Source organism: Aquarana catesbeiana, linkage group LG07 (genome assembly GCF_042186555.1).
Source record: "Aquarana catesbeiana isolate 2022-GZ linkage group LG07, ASM4218655v1, whole genome shotgun sequence".
NCBI lineage: Eukaryota > Metazoa > Chordata > Amphibia > Anura > Ranidae > Aquarana > Aquarana catesbeiana.
The window spans coordinates 21,229,016-21,246,468 of record NC_133330.1 but is presented as its reverse complement, the minus strand read 5'-3'; positions in this window follow the sequence as shown (position 1 = coordinate 21,246,468).

Below are 17,453 nucleotides of genomic sequence, written 5' to 3'. Positions count from 1 at the left end.
AGATAATGCTTGCATATCCTTTTATCCGGATTTCTCTGCCGATCAACAGCGGCGCAGAGCCAAGTTCACTGAAGTAAAGAAGCGTCTTCGTAAATATGAGGTCGCATACACAATGCTTTACCCGGCCAAGCTCAGAATCGCAACCAACGGCGAAACGCAGTTCTTTGATAACTCGGCCAATGCATCTGTGTGGCTGGACCGTATGGAGCATACACTTTAAGCACCAGCACCTATGGTCTGAAGGGGACCTGCCTTTATCCACTCTCAACAGGGAGAAGTAGATGCCATATAAGAAGCTTTGGACATGCTTTTTCCTTTCTCTTAAATTTCCTGACAGGTGGAGAAGAAGACGAATGTAACTTGCACTATTCTATACCGAGTTGGACTCGCAAGTCCCTTTGAATTGGAGTTGAACTGAGACGTTGGGGGCCCCCCCTACACTCGTCCTGCGTGGACATGTTTTTTTTTTTTCTGCCAAGCTTCCTTACTGTTCCTTACTGTTTACAGGTTTTACCAACCAGAGATGTAACTAGGTGGCTGATGCCGCCATGCTCATACATGTATTTTACCAGGAATGCCAGGTTGAAGCACCAAATGGTGAGCCTCTGCACCTGACAAGGCTTCCTTTGCATGATTACTCATATGCTTTACCATGTCGAGTGCTTGCAACATAGTTTTATGGAATGTGAGGGGGCTGGGTGATGGTGTGAAATGGGTGGCACTCTTCTCCACGGTTAAGGCCTACAGACCTTCAGTGATATGCCTACAGGAAACCCACCTGCAGGACAATTCCTTATCTACGCTCAAAAAACGTGGATACCCCACTCACTTTCACTCTGTTCACACGGCTTACTCGAGGAGCATCACTGTTCTCATTTCGCAGGCAGCCAATTTCCAATAATTGCACTCCATGATTGTCAGGCAGGGGCGATACGTGTTCCTACTCTGCAAAATTACAGGTTTGACATGCATAATTGCAAATATTTATATCCCTCTACCCTTCTCATTTGATTCTTTGAAACAAATAGCTCAATTTATGGCCACATGTCCCAACGTCCCAGTTTGGGTGATGGGAGATTTCAACAATGTAATGGACAAGAAACTAGACAAAATCCCATCCGGGACTGGTAGTGCTCCCCAATCGGGTGGTCCCACTCCCCTTTGCTAAATTCCTAGCGGAGATTGGTCTGCGAGATGTGTGGAGGGATCAAAATCCTGAGGTGCAGTGTTACTCATGCTTCTCAGCAACATACAAATGCTTATCCCGTATAGATGTCTTGTTTAACTAATGAATTGGCACATGTGCTGACTGAATCTGTGAAATACGCCCTGCGTAACATCTCCTGTCAGTGTTACCATTATGGTGTCCCCGAGCCCAAAACGCAAGCTCTGGAAGGTAAACCCCTTCTCGTTCACAATATTCCCGAGTACTGATTCTATTCCCAGGCACATGATAGAGTTTATGCATCATAATCAGGACATGGCCCGGTCGGCAGTGGTCTGGGATGCTTTGAAAGCCCACCTTAGGGGCTTACTTATTAAGCAGATCAATGCAATTAAAACTAAAACTAAAGAATGCAAGAATATTGTAATGGATGAGGCCGCTAGGGCGGAGGAGAGATACATATCGGCACCTTCCTCAGAGTCAGAGCGCAGATGGCAAGAGGCACAGGCCCTATACCAACAAGTCTCTACCTCTGCTGCGGAGAACAAAAGGTTCTTCAAACAGCAAAAATATTTAACGAAGGGGAAAACACAGGTCATCTATTAGCTATGATAGCTAAAACCCAGCAGAGCACTACCCATATAGAGGCCATCCAAAATACAGACGGAGCAACAGTCACTGATCAGACCTACATACCTGACGTGTTTTCACAATTCTTTAAAGACCTTTATACATCTAAGGTACACCCCACACAAGAGGATCTGGCCCACTTTCTGTACTAGTGCTCTCTTCCTCGGGTAGCACAACAGGGACTCGCTGCCCTTAATGCACCACTGAAACTAGAGGAGTTGACATTGGCGGTAGCACAGATGGCCAACAATAAATACCCTATTGCCCAATGTTCTAAAAACACTAAACAGTGCCCTACGGGAAGGCAACTTACCGACCTCTATGAATGAGGCTATTATTATTGTATTACCAAAACCTGGGCAAAGACCCACTACAACCGGAATCCTATAGGCCCATACCTCTGCTTAATGCAGACGTCAAACTATTAGCAAGAGTATTAGCCACTAGACTTTCGGGAGTTGTGGCTGAACTGGTCCACTCTGACCAGTCTGGCTTCATTCCGGCTAGATCGACGGCACTGAACATTAGAAGATTGTTCCTTAATACCCAAATACCAGTAGATAACCCAGGCAATAGAGCCATTTTTCCCTCAACGCTGCCAAAGCTTTTGAGTGGAAATATCTGTGGGAGATTTTGCGGCGTTTTGGTCTGGGAGATAAATTTATCTCCTGGGTGCAGCTGCTGTACGCTGCTCCGATGGCCAGAGTGAGGATAAATGACTCCCTATCGGAGCCCTTCGCTTTGTTTCGAGGCACATGGCAGGGGTGCCTGTTGTTACCCCTGCTGTTCGCCCTTGCATTGGAGCCACTTGCGGCTATAGTACGGGCCTCCCCTGAAATTACGGGTCAATGGCAGGAAAAGATCTCCTTATACGCAGATGACACCCTGCTGTACTTGGGAGATACTGACCGTTCTCTGAGAGCAGTAATTCAAATAAAAAATGTTTGGACAGCTTTCGGGATTTGCCATTAACTGGCACAAGTCAGCCCTGTTGCCACTGGATCCGTTACCGCCACCTTTGCCGGAGGACGTTTCCCACATACAAGTGGTTTCCTCATTTAAATAATTGGGAATAGTGGTGACTGGGGACACACGGGACTACATAGCCCTGAACCTAAAACCTATATTGCAAAAGTTCCAGCAGAAGCAAGCTAGTTGGAGCAGATTGCCACTGTCGGTGACCAGTCGCGTTAATCTCATAAAAATGATCTGGGCACTGCAGCTGTTATACATTTTACACAATGCCCCAATCTGGATACCACAATACTGGTTCCACCACATGGATTCACAGTTCAGATCTCTTATATGGAGAGGTGGAGTGGCGAGAACCAAACTGGCCACTCTACAGCTCTCTAAAGACCAGCGGGGTATGGCGGTCCCGCACCCTCAAATGTACTACTTGTCTGCACAGCTACATTATTTTACGGGCTGGAATCTCAGGACGGGGTCAGATCCTTCCAAGGGTCTCCTCCTGGGCAATGACACAAACTACACTGTTTTATCCAGTATGGAGCTGGGTTTCCCTAGAGTTCCCTCCACTTGCCCTACAGTTCGGTCACTGATGAAAATCTGGAGGAGGGTCAAGACCATATTGGGTTTGACGGGCTATCTCTCTCAGACCCCTATATGGCAGAATCGCTTTTATACAGACCTGACTAGAGTGCCTGACCCATCAATGTGGGAAAGAGCTGGGGTTAGATCCCTCTCCCAAATACTAGACGGATCTGTCTTAAAACCGTTCACCCAGTTACTGACTGAATTCCCTGCACTCAAAGGACACCACTTTCAATATATACAACTACAACATGCCATTAGATATCAGAGCAGACACTCTAACTTGCAGCTAGAAGACTCCACGTTCCTTGAATCCATATACTCCGACCCGGAGAAGAAGGGAAATCATCTCCAGAATTTATATCCATCTCCTATCACATACACAAGCCCCAGACTTGTTGCCACGCAGAGAGGGGTGGGAGCGAGATGTAGGCCCCATTGATGGTGAGCAGTGGAATCAAATCCTAGAAGTGGGTCCAGTGGTATCAGTGTCAGCGGCACAAAGACTTTCTCACAGGGTATACCGCACTCCTATACAATTACATAAATGGGGTAGGCGTGATTCTCCCTTATGTCCCAAATGCCAGGCTCATCCAGGTGATCTTATTCACATGCTTTGGCGGTGTACAAAACTAGTGAGGTATTGGAGTGACGTTATCATTAGAATAAATCATGTTTTTCAGGCCCAGCTTGGGCTGGAGCCACTGGTGTGTTTACTAGGCAGCCTAGATGAAGACCTGTACCTTCCCCCGATATACATTGCCCTCACAAGACTTCTATACTTGGCCAGGAAGCTGATTGCCCGTTTGTGGCTGTCGGCACGTAACCCAAAGGAGGCGCAATGGATTCAAATGGTCAAAACACCACTCTTATACGGGAAAAAAAAAACACATACCAACATAGAAAATCACCAAAAAAAATTTCCAATATATGGCAGAACTGGTTGGGCTCCCCAGAAGTGGCTCCACCTCAAATGGCCCTGGATAGGCTGCTGATGGGATAACTGGATGAATGGCTACGCAATTGGAGTTTTATATTATATGCTAAAGAGTTTAACCCTTTCATGACTAAGCCTATTTTTGAAATTTGGTGTTTACAAGTTAAAATCCGTATTTTTTGCTAGAAAACTACTTAGAACCCCCAAACATTATGTATATTTTTTTAGCAGAGAACCTAGAGAATAAAATGGAGATTGTTGCAATATTTTATATCACACGGTATTTGTGCAGCGGTGTTTTAAATGCAAATTTTTGGAAAAGGGACACTTTCATGAATTTTAAAAAATCCAAACAGTAAAGTTACCCCAATTTTTTTGTATAATGTGAAAGATGATTTTACGCCGAGTAAATAGATACCAAACATGTCACGCTTTATAATTGCACGCACTCGTGGAATGGCGACAAACTGCGGTACCTAAGAATTTCCATATGCGACGCTTTAAATTTTTTTTTACGGTTACCAGGTTAGAGTTACAGAGGAGGTCTAGTGCTAGAATTATTGCTCTCACTCTGACGATCGCAGCGATACCTCACATGTGTGATTTGAACACCGTTTACATATGCGTGCGCGACTTCCGTGTGCGTTTTCTTTGCTGCGCGAGCTCGCAGGGACGGGGGCGCTTAAAAAAATTTTTTTTTTCTTATTTATTTTATTTATTTTTAAATTCATAAATTGCGTTAAAAAAAAAAATGTTTTGATGACTTTTATTGCTGTCACAAGGAATGTAAACATCCCTTGTGACAGTAATAAGTGGTGACAGGTACTCTTTATGGAGAGATCGGGGGTCTAAAAGACCCCCCATCCCTCCTTTACACTTCAAAGCATTCAGATCGCAGAAAACGGCGAATACTGTGTACTTTTTTAAAACCGGCGCCATTGGCAGCCGAGTAAGCGGGAACTGACGTCATGACGTCGCTTCCGCGTTTACAATTTGAAGGCTGGAACGAAGCCGCCCACAGCTTCGTTCCAGCCCGCCCCCAGCCGCCGAGGCATCAGATTGGTCACAGAGCCTCCGGATCGACCGGGAGGCCCGGTAAGAGCAGCTGGGGACGTCCCCTCCCGCTGCACCGGTATAACAGCCGAGCGCCTTTTAGCCGCATCGGTTGTTATACACGGATAGCCAATCGCCAGGCTCTAAACAACGGTACCGGGATAATGCCTGCAGCTGCGGGCATCATCCCGGTATAACCCCCGAAAGCCGAGTACGCACATCTGCGTACGGTCGGTGGGAAGGGGTTAACATAGAGAGAGCTTTGACTGCACGACTGATAGATCTTAACCATGGTGACGTGTCAATGGTTTGTTTAATGCTTGTTTCTTCGTTTATTTCTTATATTAGTTTTGTTTCTTTGTTGAGTGAGCACTAGGATGTGGCATTGCCCTCTCTGTATGGGAGTATGATAACAGTATAATTCTTACAGTTACAGACACTTTATGTTAATGTGAAAAATTAAGACTCCTGATACTCTCGTTATAAGTACCAGTACTTAAAATGTCATACATATGTTTTACATACCATGTAATGCCTTGTGTTCTCATCAATAAAAACCTTTTTGTTGATTAAAAAAAATAAAAAAAAAATAAAAAAGTGCATAGTGTCGTAGAACTATTGTGCTGCTCTGTAGAAGTCTTTTGGCTATGGTACGGTACTAGAGTGGTTAAAGAGGTACCCCATGCAACAACAAAAAATTGTGTTTTTTATTACTTACTCTTGCTGTACTTTTGTTTGTACTTATGTGTCAACCCCACTATGTTTTGTACACCCCTTTTTTATTGGAAAAATAATAAAAATGATTGGAAAAGGGGGATCCCTCTAAAACCCATACCAGACATTTAATCTGTGTATGCAGCCTGATGGCCCAGGTAAGGGATGGGAAACGAGCATCTCAGCCCCTCACCCTGAACCATATAAGGCCACCCAGGCCATTTGTCATCAACATGGGGGGGGGGATGCCTTAGGCTCCCCTGTCAAAGCACCTTGACTCCATGATGATGAGAGCAAGGGCCCCTTCTCCACAACCCTGGCCCGGTGGTTGTGGGGGTCCATAAGTAGGGGTTTTATCAAAATCTGGAAGCCCCCTATAAAAATAAGGGTTCTCTAAGGGGTACATACATACTCATTCACAAACAAAATGTAAACTAGAAATAAAAACACCCAAACATCCAGGTCCTTTATTTAAAAAAAAAGGGGGGATTTCTGATCTAACCATAATCTAGGCTCACATGACCAGAGAGGGACCGCATGAAAGACAAACCTCATGACTAAGGATGTTATTGTAAACCACTGAAGAGTCACAGACTCTTACTCACAGCCCAAGAAAAAACATGGTCACGACATCATCACCAAAATGAATTGGTTCTAAAAGTATCAGCAGACTGAACACTGAAATCTTTCACTTAGAGGGGAATTCCATCTTGTGGTGTCGAGTCAGGCTGCAATATATTACACACACACAAATTTGGTGGCAAAATACTACACATCAACCAATCAGAGCAAAACATGCACAACATTACCCAAGTGCACACTGGGAAAGCATTAAAGCTGAACTCTGGCATAAGTAAATATTGTTTAAATCTATTGGTCATGTGCATTCTTCTTGAATCTCGGTGTGCTTTGTGTATTTCTTCCAGATCTGTGCAGTAAACCAGTGTGAGACTTTCTGCATTAAAGACCGCTCACTGCTGCTCCATGTCCATGTGCAGGAAGACCGGTCTTGTCCCCGCCCTCTCCTGTAGTTTTCTGTAGTGGGTGGAGCCTTCTGATCTCCTCCCACAGCTCTGCTCTCTAACCTTGTGCAGGTTGACTGGTCTGGTCTCCGCCCTCTCCTGTAGTTGCCTGTACTGGGTGGAGCCTGCTGGGTTTCTGCGCAGGCTATGTACAGCACATTGATGATTTCACTGCTAGTTTTTCAAAGTAGTACCTGGGTTTGCAAAGGCATTTGGTGCACACAAAGTGTATGTATATCCTTTGTGGCTATTAGGGAATATATTTCTATAAAAGTGAAAAAAAGGTGAAACCTATAAGCCCCGCACCCTGGATCAAACAATCAATAAATAGAAGCTACAGATATAAATACAAATAAATAAAGAGCAGCCCGTAGTGTAACCAAAGGTCAAAAAATGTGAAATGGAAAAAAGTAATTAATTAATTTCATAACTCCCTCATACACATATATAAATAGCAAAAATCAATAATGGACACATTTGCAATAATAAAGTCAATGAACCACCACCAACAGATCTTCAATCACGTGCAAAGTGACGTGTACAAATGCAGTGAAGAGAAAGAGGTGCCGTCTTTCACCGGTTTAGGCAAACATCCTACTCACCAGACCGATCAGACACCCATGACAGATGTTAAATAGGCAGAGATGTGTATAAAGATGTATCCACCAATGCAAGCGACCCTCGTCGATGGTATAGCCAAACGAAGATGAAAATCATAAATCAAGTGGAAAAAAAGAGAACTCATAGTGCAACTTGTAGCCAGTTTATTCATAAAAAAGTAATGGTTTTCATTCCAATAAAAAGCATATACAAAATGGGGCAGGTACGCCAAGTTGCGTTCCACCTGTGCTCCAGTACAACAGCGGAAGTGACGTTTCACGCATGATGTAACCCAATGCGTTTCGTCAGCACGTCTGACATCATCAGGGGTCATGTGATCAGGGATGAAAACCATTGCTTTTTTATGAATAAACTGGTTACAAGTTGCACTATGAGGAGTTTTCTTTTCTTCCCCTGATTTATGATTTCCATCTTCGTTTGGCTATACCTTTGGCGAGGGTCACTTGCATTGGTGGATACATCTTAATACACATCTCTACTTATTTGACATCTCTCATGGGTGTCTGATCGGTCTGGTGAATAGGATGTTTGCCCAAACCGGTGAAAGACGGCACCTTTTTCTCTTCACTGAATTTGTACACGTCACTGTGCACATGATTGAAGATCTGTTGGTGGTAGTTCATGGACTTTATTATTGCAAATTTCACCATTATTGATTTCTGATATTTATATATGTATATGAGCGCGGTATGAAATTAGTTAATTACTAATTTCCATTTCACATATATCAATAAGAGCTTTAGTACCTGGAGTTCAGTTTTAAAGAGTATGTGAGCCCTAACAATGAACTTTATTTGTTTGATACCTTCTGTTAAATCTGTTTAATTAGTACAAAAGGAAATACCTTTTGATCCTGACAAAAATTCCAAGCTGCCCTTTGCACACTTCCTGTGTTATCAGAAAGAGTTTATCTAGCCCTCCAAATTCTTATAGACTAGCCTGTGGTCCTCCAGCTAACTACAAGTCCCTTGATGCATTGCAAGGCTGACAGGTATAAGCATGACTCCCAAAGGCAGAGGCATGATGGGACCTGACTTCCAAAGGCAGAGGCATGATGGGACTTGTAGTTTTGCAACAGCTGGAGGGCTGCAGGTTGGACAGCCAGTGGCGTTGTTAGGTGGGTGCGGGGGGTGCAGGCCGCACCCGGGTGACACCCGCCAGAGGGGTGACACCCGTAGGTAGCGGCACGCACTGCTAACACTGCCCGCTGCCCTAATCTGCGCCTCAGGTCTTGCGCTGTGTCCCTCAGCGCAGCGGACTGAAGCCGCCTCCCCCTCCTCTCTGTTTACATCCACACAAGAAGAGGAGGAGCCCGAGGGACACACACGGCTGTGTATATCTGTCCGCGCTGTTCTGAGGTCTGTAAACTTTATGTATATATGGGTGGACATGTGCAGGGGGGTTCTATACTAATGGGGGTGGGCACTGAGGGGAATTCTATACTAATGGGGGGTCTGCACTGAGGGGGTTCTATACTAATGGGGGGTCTGCACTGAGGGGGGATTCTATACTAATGGGGGGTCTGCACTGAGGGGGGATTCTATACTAATGGGAGGTCTGCACTGAGGGGGGATTCTATACTAATGGGGGGTCTGCACTGAGGGGGGATTCTATACTAATGGGGGGTCTGCACTGAGGGGGGATTCTATACTAATGGGGGGTCTGCACTGAGGGGGGATTCTATACTAATGGGGGTCTGCACTGAGGGGGAATTCTATACTAATGGGGGTACTGCTCTGAGGGGGGTTCTATACTAATGGGGGGTCTGCACTGAGGAGGGTTCTATACTAATGGGAGTTGCCACTGAGGGAGGGGATTTTATACTGATGGGGGTCTGCACTGAGGGGGGATTCTATACTAATGAGGGGTCTGCACTGAGGGGGGATTCTATACTAATGGGGGTCTGCACTGAGGGGGGATTCTATACTAATGGGGGGTCTGCACTGAGGGGGGATTCTATACTAATCGGGGGTCTGCACTGAGAGGGGATTCTATACTATTGGAGGTTGGCACTGAGGGAGGGATTTTATACTGATGGGGGTCTGCACTGAGGGGGGATTCTATACTAATGGGGGATCTGCACTGAGGGGGGTTCTATACTAATGGGGGTTGGCACTGAGGGGGGGATTTTATACTGATGGGGGTCTGCACTGAGGGGGGATTCTATACTGATGGGGGAGTCTTCACTGAGGGGGGATTCTATACTAATGGGGGGGTCTGCACTGAGAGGGGGATTCCATACTGATGGGGGTCAGCACTGAGGGGGGGTGTATGTACTGATGGGGGATCTGCACTGAGGTGGGAGGTTGATACTGATGGAGGGGGATCTGCAGACTCTGCACTGAGGGAGGGTGTCTGTACTGATGGGGAGTCTGCAATAAGGGAGGGGAGTCTGTACTGAGGGAGGGGGTCAGTACTTAGTGGGGGGGTCTATACTGTGGAAAGGGGGTCTGCACTGAGCGGGGGTCTGTACTGATGGAGGGGGGGTCTGTACTGAGGGAGGGGAGTCTTTACTTAGTGGGGGGGTCTATATTGATGGAAGGGGGTCTGTACTGAGGGAGGGGGGCTATATTGATGGAGTGGGGTCTGTAGTTAGTGGAGGGGGGGTCTGTACTGAGGTAGTTGGTGGAGGGGGGTGACACCTATTTTTTCTGCACCGGGTGACACCAACCCTAGTGACGCCACTGTGGACACCCATATCTGAGAGTGGGAGTGGGTGAGTAGTTTAGCAAAGGACAGTGGACATGGAAAAGCAGACAGCGAAGTCCCTCCCACCCATGCCAAGCGGCAGTCGATCCCCGCATTTCCCACCATCAGGTCCTCATGTTGACTGAATGGAACCATTTCACAATAGAGCCCTGTGCTCAGGGGTGAGAACAAAGTAATTCCAGTAGAACCAGGTCCTCATAAGTTTGTTGGAAAAATCCCTGCTAGAGGAGACTAGATCTTACATCCTCCTAATTTCTATTATTGTGGTTAGCCATAATGATATGGGTGAGGCCTGTGGTTGTCTCCACATCTCTGGGATATAACTCTTGGAGGTATTGACCAGGTGTGGTAGCGTTGATCTTCTGTAGGTTTTCCTAGGTATGATTTTGTTGTAGGAGAAAAATTGTCAGATGAATAATTTGGAGATGGAAATGGAAACCTGTCCCAGAAGAGTCTAGGAATGAGCAGAATATATGTAAGATGCCCCCGAACGTTTGCTCCTATCTCCAGCAAGTATTCTGGGTCATTTGGGATGCATGGTGTAGTAATTGGGGTGTCTTGTACCATTACCAGGTGAGGATTTTAAATCCAGATTCCTGGTATTTTGTGCAAATAGAGTTTTTAAGTAAAGAACAGGATAGTCACTTTACGTTCATGTGTAAATTTTTTGACAGGGAGTTGAATAAATTGGACTTTTACAAGATTGTGTGTCTAAGGGGTTTTGTTTCATCGCACTCCCTCTCAAACGTTGTAAGGGGCTTGTGAAAGACAGTGACTCAAAAGATAAAAAAGTTTTGGACATTTGTCATGTTTGAAAAAAGTCCAGTCATGCCAAGAATGAGTCTGCTACCATGTGATTTAAGGGCCAATTTTCATGGGTTATGAAATGATGGGCCCTATAGGTCTTTGAGTGAAGCCGTTTTTTTTTAATTGAGCATCTTCAACTTCTGTTGGGAAAGCTGGGTTTCCCGGAATAGGGAAGAGGGGAGACGAAAAAGGTGAAGTTGTCAGAAACCATGAAATCAGACCGAGACAGAAGTACAGTTAAATCACACTTGTTTAATAATAAAAGTAAAAAGAACAAACGTAGTCAAAACAGCCAAAGTTCAGTAACCGGAATGGATAGCCAGCCAAGCCAGAAGTCAGGGATCAATGTAGTGGAACAGCAAACAGGATCCAGAGCCAGAAGGGATGTCAGCAAAGCCAGTCTTTAAACAGGAACACAGAAGATGTTTCTTGTGATGTTGACCAAGGCGAAGGCAGAGCTCCTCTGGACTGGACAGCTTAAGTAGGCAGGACTGACAAGCAAGATATCAACAACAGCTGAGTAACTGTGGAGAGAGATGGGAGCTGGCAATTAGCTGATAGCTTAGCGGCCAGCTCAGAGAAGGATGGGCTGAGCCCAGCCCTGACAGAAGTGTCCTCACTAGGGAACATTTTTGACAAATGGCCCAGTTAGTGCCTATAGTGGGGGGGTTTTAATGTTAGGAGGGATTTTATATGCGCACCAAGGAAGATTTTTGCACCAAGGGGATAATGTAGGCTGCCTGTTCAACAATAGTGTGCTCATAGAGACACCAGTCACCAGCCAGGCAGCTTGGTAGATGAAAATGTCTGGCATTGTGATGCCTCCATGACTCTTGTGAAGTCTTGGCATATTCAACAACATGCTAAGACTTCACAAGAGTCATGGAGGCATCCTGATGCTCAACACTAGTGACTGATGCCTAGAGGAAAGGTGTACATTACGTCTAATCCCCCTAGACTTAAGTTTCCCATAAGTCTAAGCTCTAGGGGGTTTAGGGGCCCAGAGAAATATTCTGCTTAGAAGGTGGTATATGAAGAACTTGTAGTAAGGATAAGATAAAGGGAGGGGGTGTTCATTTTCAGGATACTAACTCTCCCAAATCATGAGGCGTTGCCTGTATGCCAGCGGGTAAGGTCTTGTTTGATTTTATGGTGTAATGGAAGGAAATTTTCCAAAGTCTGGGGAGAGGTCCCATGGAATTTCCCGAGTACTTTATGTTGGCTTCTGTCTATTTGAAAGGGAAATTGGCCAGTAGCCATTGAAATATCCTGGAAGGAATAGAAATGTGTAAAGCTTCTGATATTCTGATATATTTTGTCTGTAAATTAGGGAGTAAAATGTCTAGGTTAGTTATGAAAAATAAAAGATACCTTTCCATATTCTGTGACCTTCTGTGGTATTGGAGTGCCAATTGCTGGGCCAGAAATGTCTTGGTGGGCCCCAATTTATCATAGGAAGGGTTTTAATGTCAAAATAAAAATAAGGAGGGAAAAATGGACATTTCTAATAGGTGCTGATGGATAAAGCCTGGGGGACAGCAGCCGCCATCAGCCATACCCGCCTAGGGGACAGCAGCAGCCACCAGCCATACCCGCCTGGGGGACAGCAGCAGCTAGCCAAACCTGCAGAAATCCAAAAGTGAATATTGAGGTCAGTTTTTAATTAAAATCAAAACAGCAATGGGCATATATGTTTTCTACACTGGTACACTACACTGGGCAGCTTTCAAATGGATCCACAGGTGCAGTGCAGTCATAAACTTATGCTTTCAGGAAGTGCACCACACCTGCAAGATATAACAGAATTCTATGGCCAAGTGCAGCTAACCCGCAGGAAAGCCACAGGTGCGGGTAAACCGCAGCGCATCAGTGTGAAAGCAGCCTTAGCCCCCTTTCACACGATCAGTCCAATTGGGTCTGCCTGTCTATTTTTTTAAGGCGTACCCAATCTGACCCTCTATGGAGCGGCAGATGTAAACGGATTTGTGTCCGTTTGCATCCACCTACCTCCAATCCACTAAAAAAAAAAACAATAGGGGATCTGTCCCCTTCTGGATGGGCAGATAGGATTGGAGGGCTTTGTCCGTGTCTGCTCGGCCTATGCAGAGTGGACATGGACCTGTCATCCACCCACTCCGCTCATTGTGGCCCACGACCGGTTACCAAGTCACTTAAGTGGCCCTCGCACTTCAAAAGGTTGGGCACCCCTGCACTAATGTATTATGAGTTGTAGATATAGCAATTTTTAGCAGGGATTCCCTGAGACTGGAAAGTTATTTCAAGGGCTCCTCTGTCTTGAAAAGGCTGGTCCAGGACATAATTTTCTCCTTTAGTCAGATGTTTTCGTGTCTGTTCCATAAACATCCAATTCATTCAGTCAACGGCCTTTATGGCATTAGTTAATAATTTTAATAGAGGTATAAATGTGGACCAGGTAGTGTGTATTACATACAAGACTGCTGATGTTATCTTGGGCCTCTCTGGTAGGTACAAAGCGTGGTTGGTCCTGGTGGATGATGCCCTGGGCAGGTGCCATGAGCTTTGTAACTAAAGTTTAGGGTAATTTCACATTGTTCCTTGGTAGCAGCAATGAAAGGAGTCTTCTCCTTTTCCAATAAGAAAGAGATGTGCCCTCTGGCAGTCTTGTGTAAATTTTGGCCCTTCTTCTCTAATCTTCAGGAAGTGGGGTGAGTGGGTGTTAACACGTAATATGGAAGAGTAAACCAGACGGGGCCTGGAGCTTTTCCTGTTTGGATTTGAGTTATAGCCGCTGGGAATTCTTCTACATTGTTGGGTTTTCTATAAAGTTTATTGCATCGTTTTTAAGGTGTGGTAATTTTGTGTCAGAAGGTGTTTGTTAATCTTCTCAGTAAAGTGGAGGTTTCGAGATTCCAGTACATGAGGTTTAAGGTTGTAGAAGGAAGTGGAGTTGTTTTTCAATATCTCGACTATACAGCGGATAAAATAAGTATTAAACACGTCACCATTTTTCTAGGTAAATATATTGGTAACAGTGCTATTGACATGAAATTTTCACCACTTTGGTAACAACCCATACATACAAAGAAACCAAAACAAAGAAGATCAGAAATGAAGTTATGTGTAATAAAATGGAATGACGCAGGGAAAAAGTATTGAACACGCAAACTGAAATTTAATACTTGGTACAAAATCCTTTGTTGGTAATGACGGCTTCAAGACGCAGGCTCTTGTATGGAGAAACTAGTCGCATGCGTTGCTCAGGTGTGATTTTGGCCCTTTCTTCCACACAGTCTTCCAATCTTGAAGGTCCTGTGGGCCTCTTCTATGAACTCTGATCTTTAGTTATTTCCATAGATTTTCTATTGGATTCAAGTCAGGTGATTGGCTGGGCCATTCTAGCGGCTTTATTTTCTTTCTTTGAAACCAATTGATAGTTTCCTTGGCTTTGTGTTTGGGGTCATTGTCTTGCTGAAATGCCCACCTTTGTTTCTTCATCATCCTGGTAGATGGCAGCTCATTTTTATCAAGAATGTCTTGATACATTTTTTCATTCATCTCTCCTTCAATGATATGACGTTTGGCAGTACTGTATGCTGAAAAACAGCCCCACACCATGATGTTCCCACCTCCAAACCTCACAGTTGGTATGGGGGGTGTTTTTGGGGTGATGTGCCATTTGACCTCCAAACATGGGGTGTATTATGGCATCCAAAGAGTTCCATTTTGGTCTCATCTGACCAGACAATATTCTCCCAGTATTTCACAGGCTTGTCTAAATGTTATGCACCAAACTTTAAACGAGCTTCAACATGCTTTTTCTTCAGCAATGGAGTCTTGTGTGGTGAGCGTGCATACAGGCCATGGCGGTTGAGTGCATTACTTATTGTTTTATTTGAAATAATTGTACCTGCTATTTCCAGGTCTTTCTGAAGCTCTCCACAAGAGGTCCTTGGCTCTCGGACAACTCTTCTGATAATTCTTTTCAGAAATCTTGCGAGGAGCACCTGGTCGCGGCCGGTTTATGTTGAAATTATATTCTTTCCGCTTCCAGGTTATGGCCCCAACAGTGCTCACTGGGACATTCAGAACTTTAGAAATCCTTATGTAACCAATGCCATCAGTATGTTTTGCAACAATAAGGATGCAGAGGTCTTGAGAGCTCTTTGCTTTTACCCATCATGAGATGTTTCTTGTGTGACACCTTGATAATGAGACACCTTTTTATAGGCCATCAGTTGAGACTGAACCAGCTGATATTAATTTGTACTGATAAGGGGCAGGAGTGCTTTCTAATTACTGATAGATTTCAGCGGGTGTCTTGGCTTTCCATGCCTTTTTGCACCTCCCTTTCTTCATATGTTTATTACTTTTTCCCTGGGACATTCCATTTTATTCCACAAACAGTGAGGGAAAAAAGTATTTGATCCCCTGCTGATTTTGTACGTTTTCCCACTGACAAAGAAATGATCTGTCTATAATTTTAAGGGTAAGTTTATTTTAACAGTGAGAGACAGAATAACAAAAATATCCATAAAAACACATTTCAAAAAAGTTATAAATGAGTGAATAAGTATTCAATCCCCTATCAGCAAGATTTCTGGCTCCTAGGTGTCTTCTATACAGGTAACAAACTGAGATTAGGAGCACTCTCTTAAAGGGAGTGCTCCTAATCTCAGCTTGTTACCTGTGCAAAAGACACCTGTCCACAGAAGCAATCAGATTTCAATCTCTCCACCATGGCCAAGACCAAAGAGCTGTCCAAGGATGTCAGGGACAAGATTGTAGACCTACACAAGGCTGGAATGGGCTACAAGACCATTGCCAAGAAGCTTGGTGAGAGGGTGACAACAGTTGGTACGATTATTCACAAATGGAAGAAACACAAAATAACTGTAAATCTCCCTCGGTTTGGGGCTCCATGCAAGTTCTCACCTCGTGGAGTTTCAATGATCATGAGAACGGTGAGGAATCAGCCCAGAACTACACGGGAGAATCTTGTCAATAACCTCAAGGCAGCTGGGACCATAGTCACCCAGAAAACAATTGGTAACGCACTACGCAGTGAAGGACTGAAATACGGCGCCGGCAAGGTCCCCCTGCTGAAGAAAGCACATGTACAGGCCTCTCTGAAGTTTGCTAATGAACATCTGAATGATTCAGAGGAGAACTGGGTGAAAGTGTTGTGGTCAGAGGAGACCAAAATCAAGCTCTTTGGCATCAACTAAACTTACTGTGTTCGGAGGAGGAGGAATGCTGCCTATGACCCCAAGAACACCATCACCACCGTCAAACATGGAGGTGGAAACATTATGCTTTGGGGGTGTTTTTCTGCTAAGGGGACAGGACAACTTCACCGCATCAAAGGGACGATGGACGGGGCCATGTACCATCAAATTTTGGCTGAGAACCTCCTTCCATCAGCCAGGGCATTAAAAATGGGTCGTGATGGGTATTCCAGCAAGACAATGACCCAAAACACAGGCAACAATGGAGTGGCTCAAGAAGAAGCACATTAGGGTCCTGGAGTGGCCTAGCCATAATCCCATAGGAAATATGTGGAGGGAACGGAAGGTTCAAGTTACCAAACATCAGCCTCGAAACCTTAATGACTTGGAGAGGATCTGCAAAGAGGAGTGGGACAAAATCCCTCCTGAGATGTGTGCAAACCTGGTGGCCAACTACAAGAAACGCCTGACCTCTGGGATTGCCAACAAGGGGTTTGCCACCAAGTACGTCATGTTTTGTGAAGGGGTCAAATACTTATTTCACTCATTAAAATGCAAATCAATGTATAACCTTTTTGAACTGGATTTTTCTGGATATTTTTGTTGTTGTTCGGTCTCTCACTGTTAAAATAAACCGACCATTAAAATTATAGACTTATCATTTCTTTGTCAGTGGGCAAACGTACAAAATCAGCAGGGGGTCAAATACTTTTTCCCTCACTGTAACTTAATTTCTGAACTTATTTGTTATGGTGTCTTTGTATATGTGGATTGTATGGGTTGTTACCGACATGTGGTGAGAATTTCATGCCAATAGCACCTTTAGAAATATATTTACCTAGAAAACAGTGACGTGTTCAATACTTATTTTACCCGCTGTAACCACTTGCCTACAGGGCACTTTCACCCCCTTCCTTCCCAGACCAATTTTCAGCTTTCAGCGCTGTCACGATTTGAATGACAATTGCGCGGTCATGCAACACTGTACCCCATATGAAATTTCTATCATTTTTTTTTCACATAGAGCTTTCTTT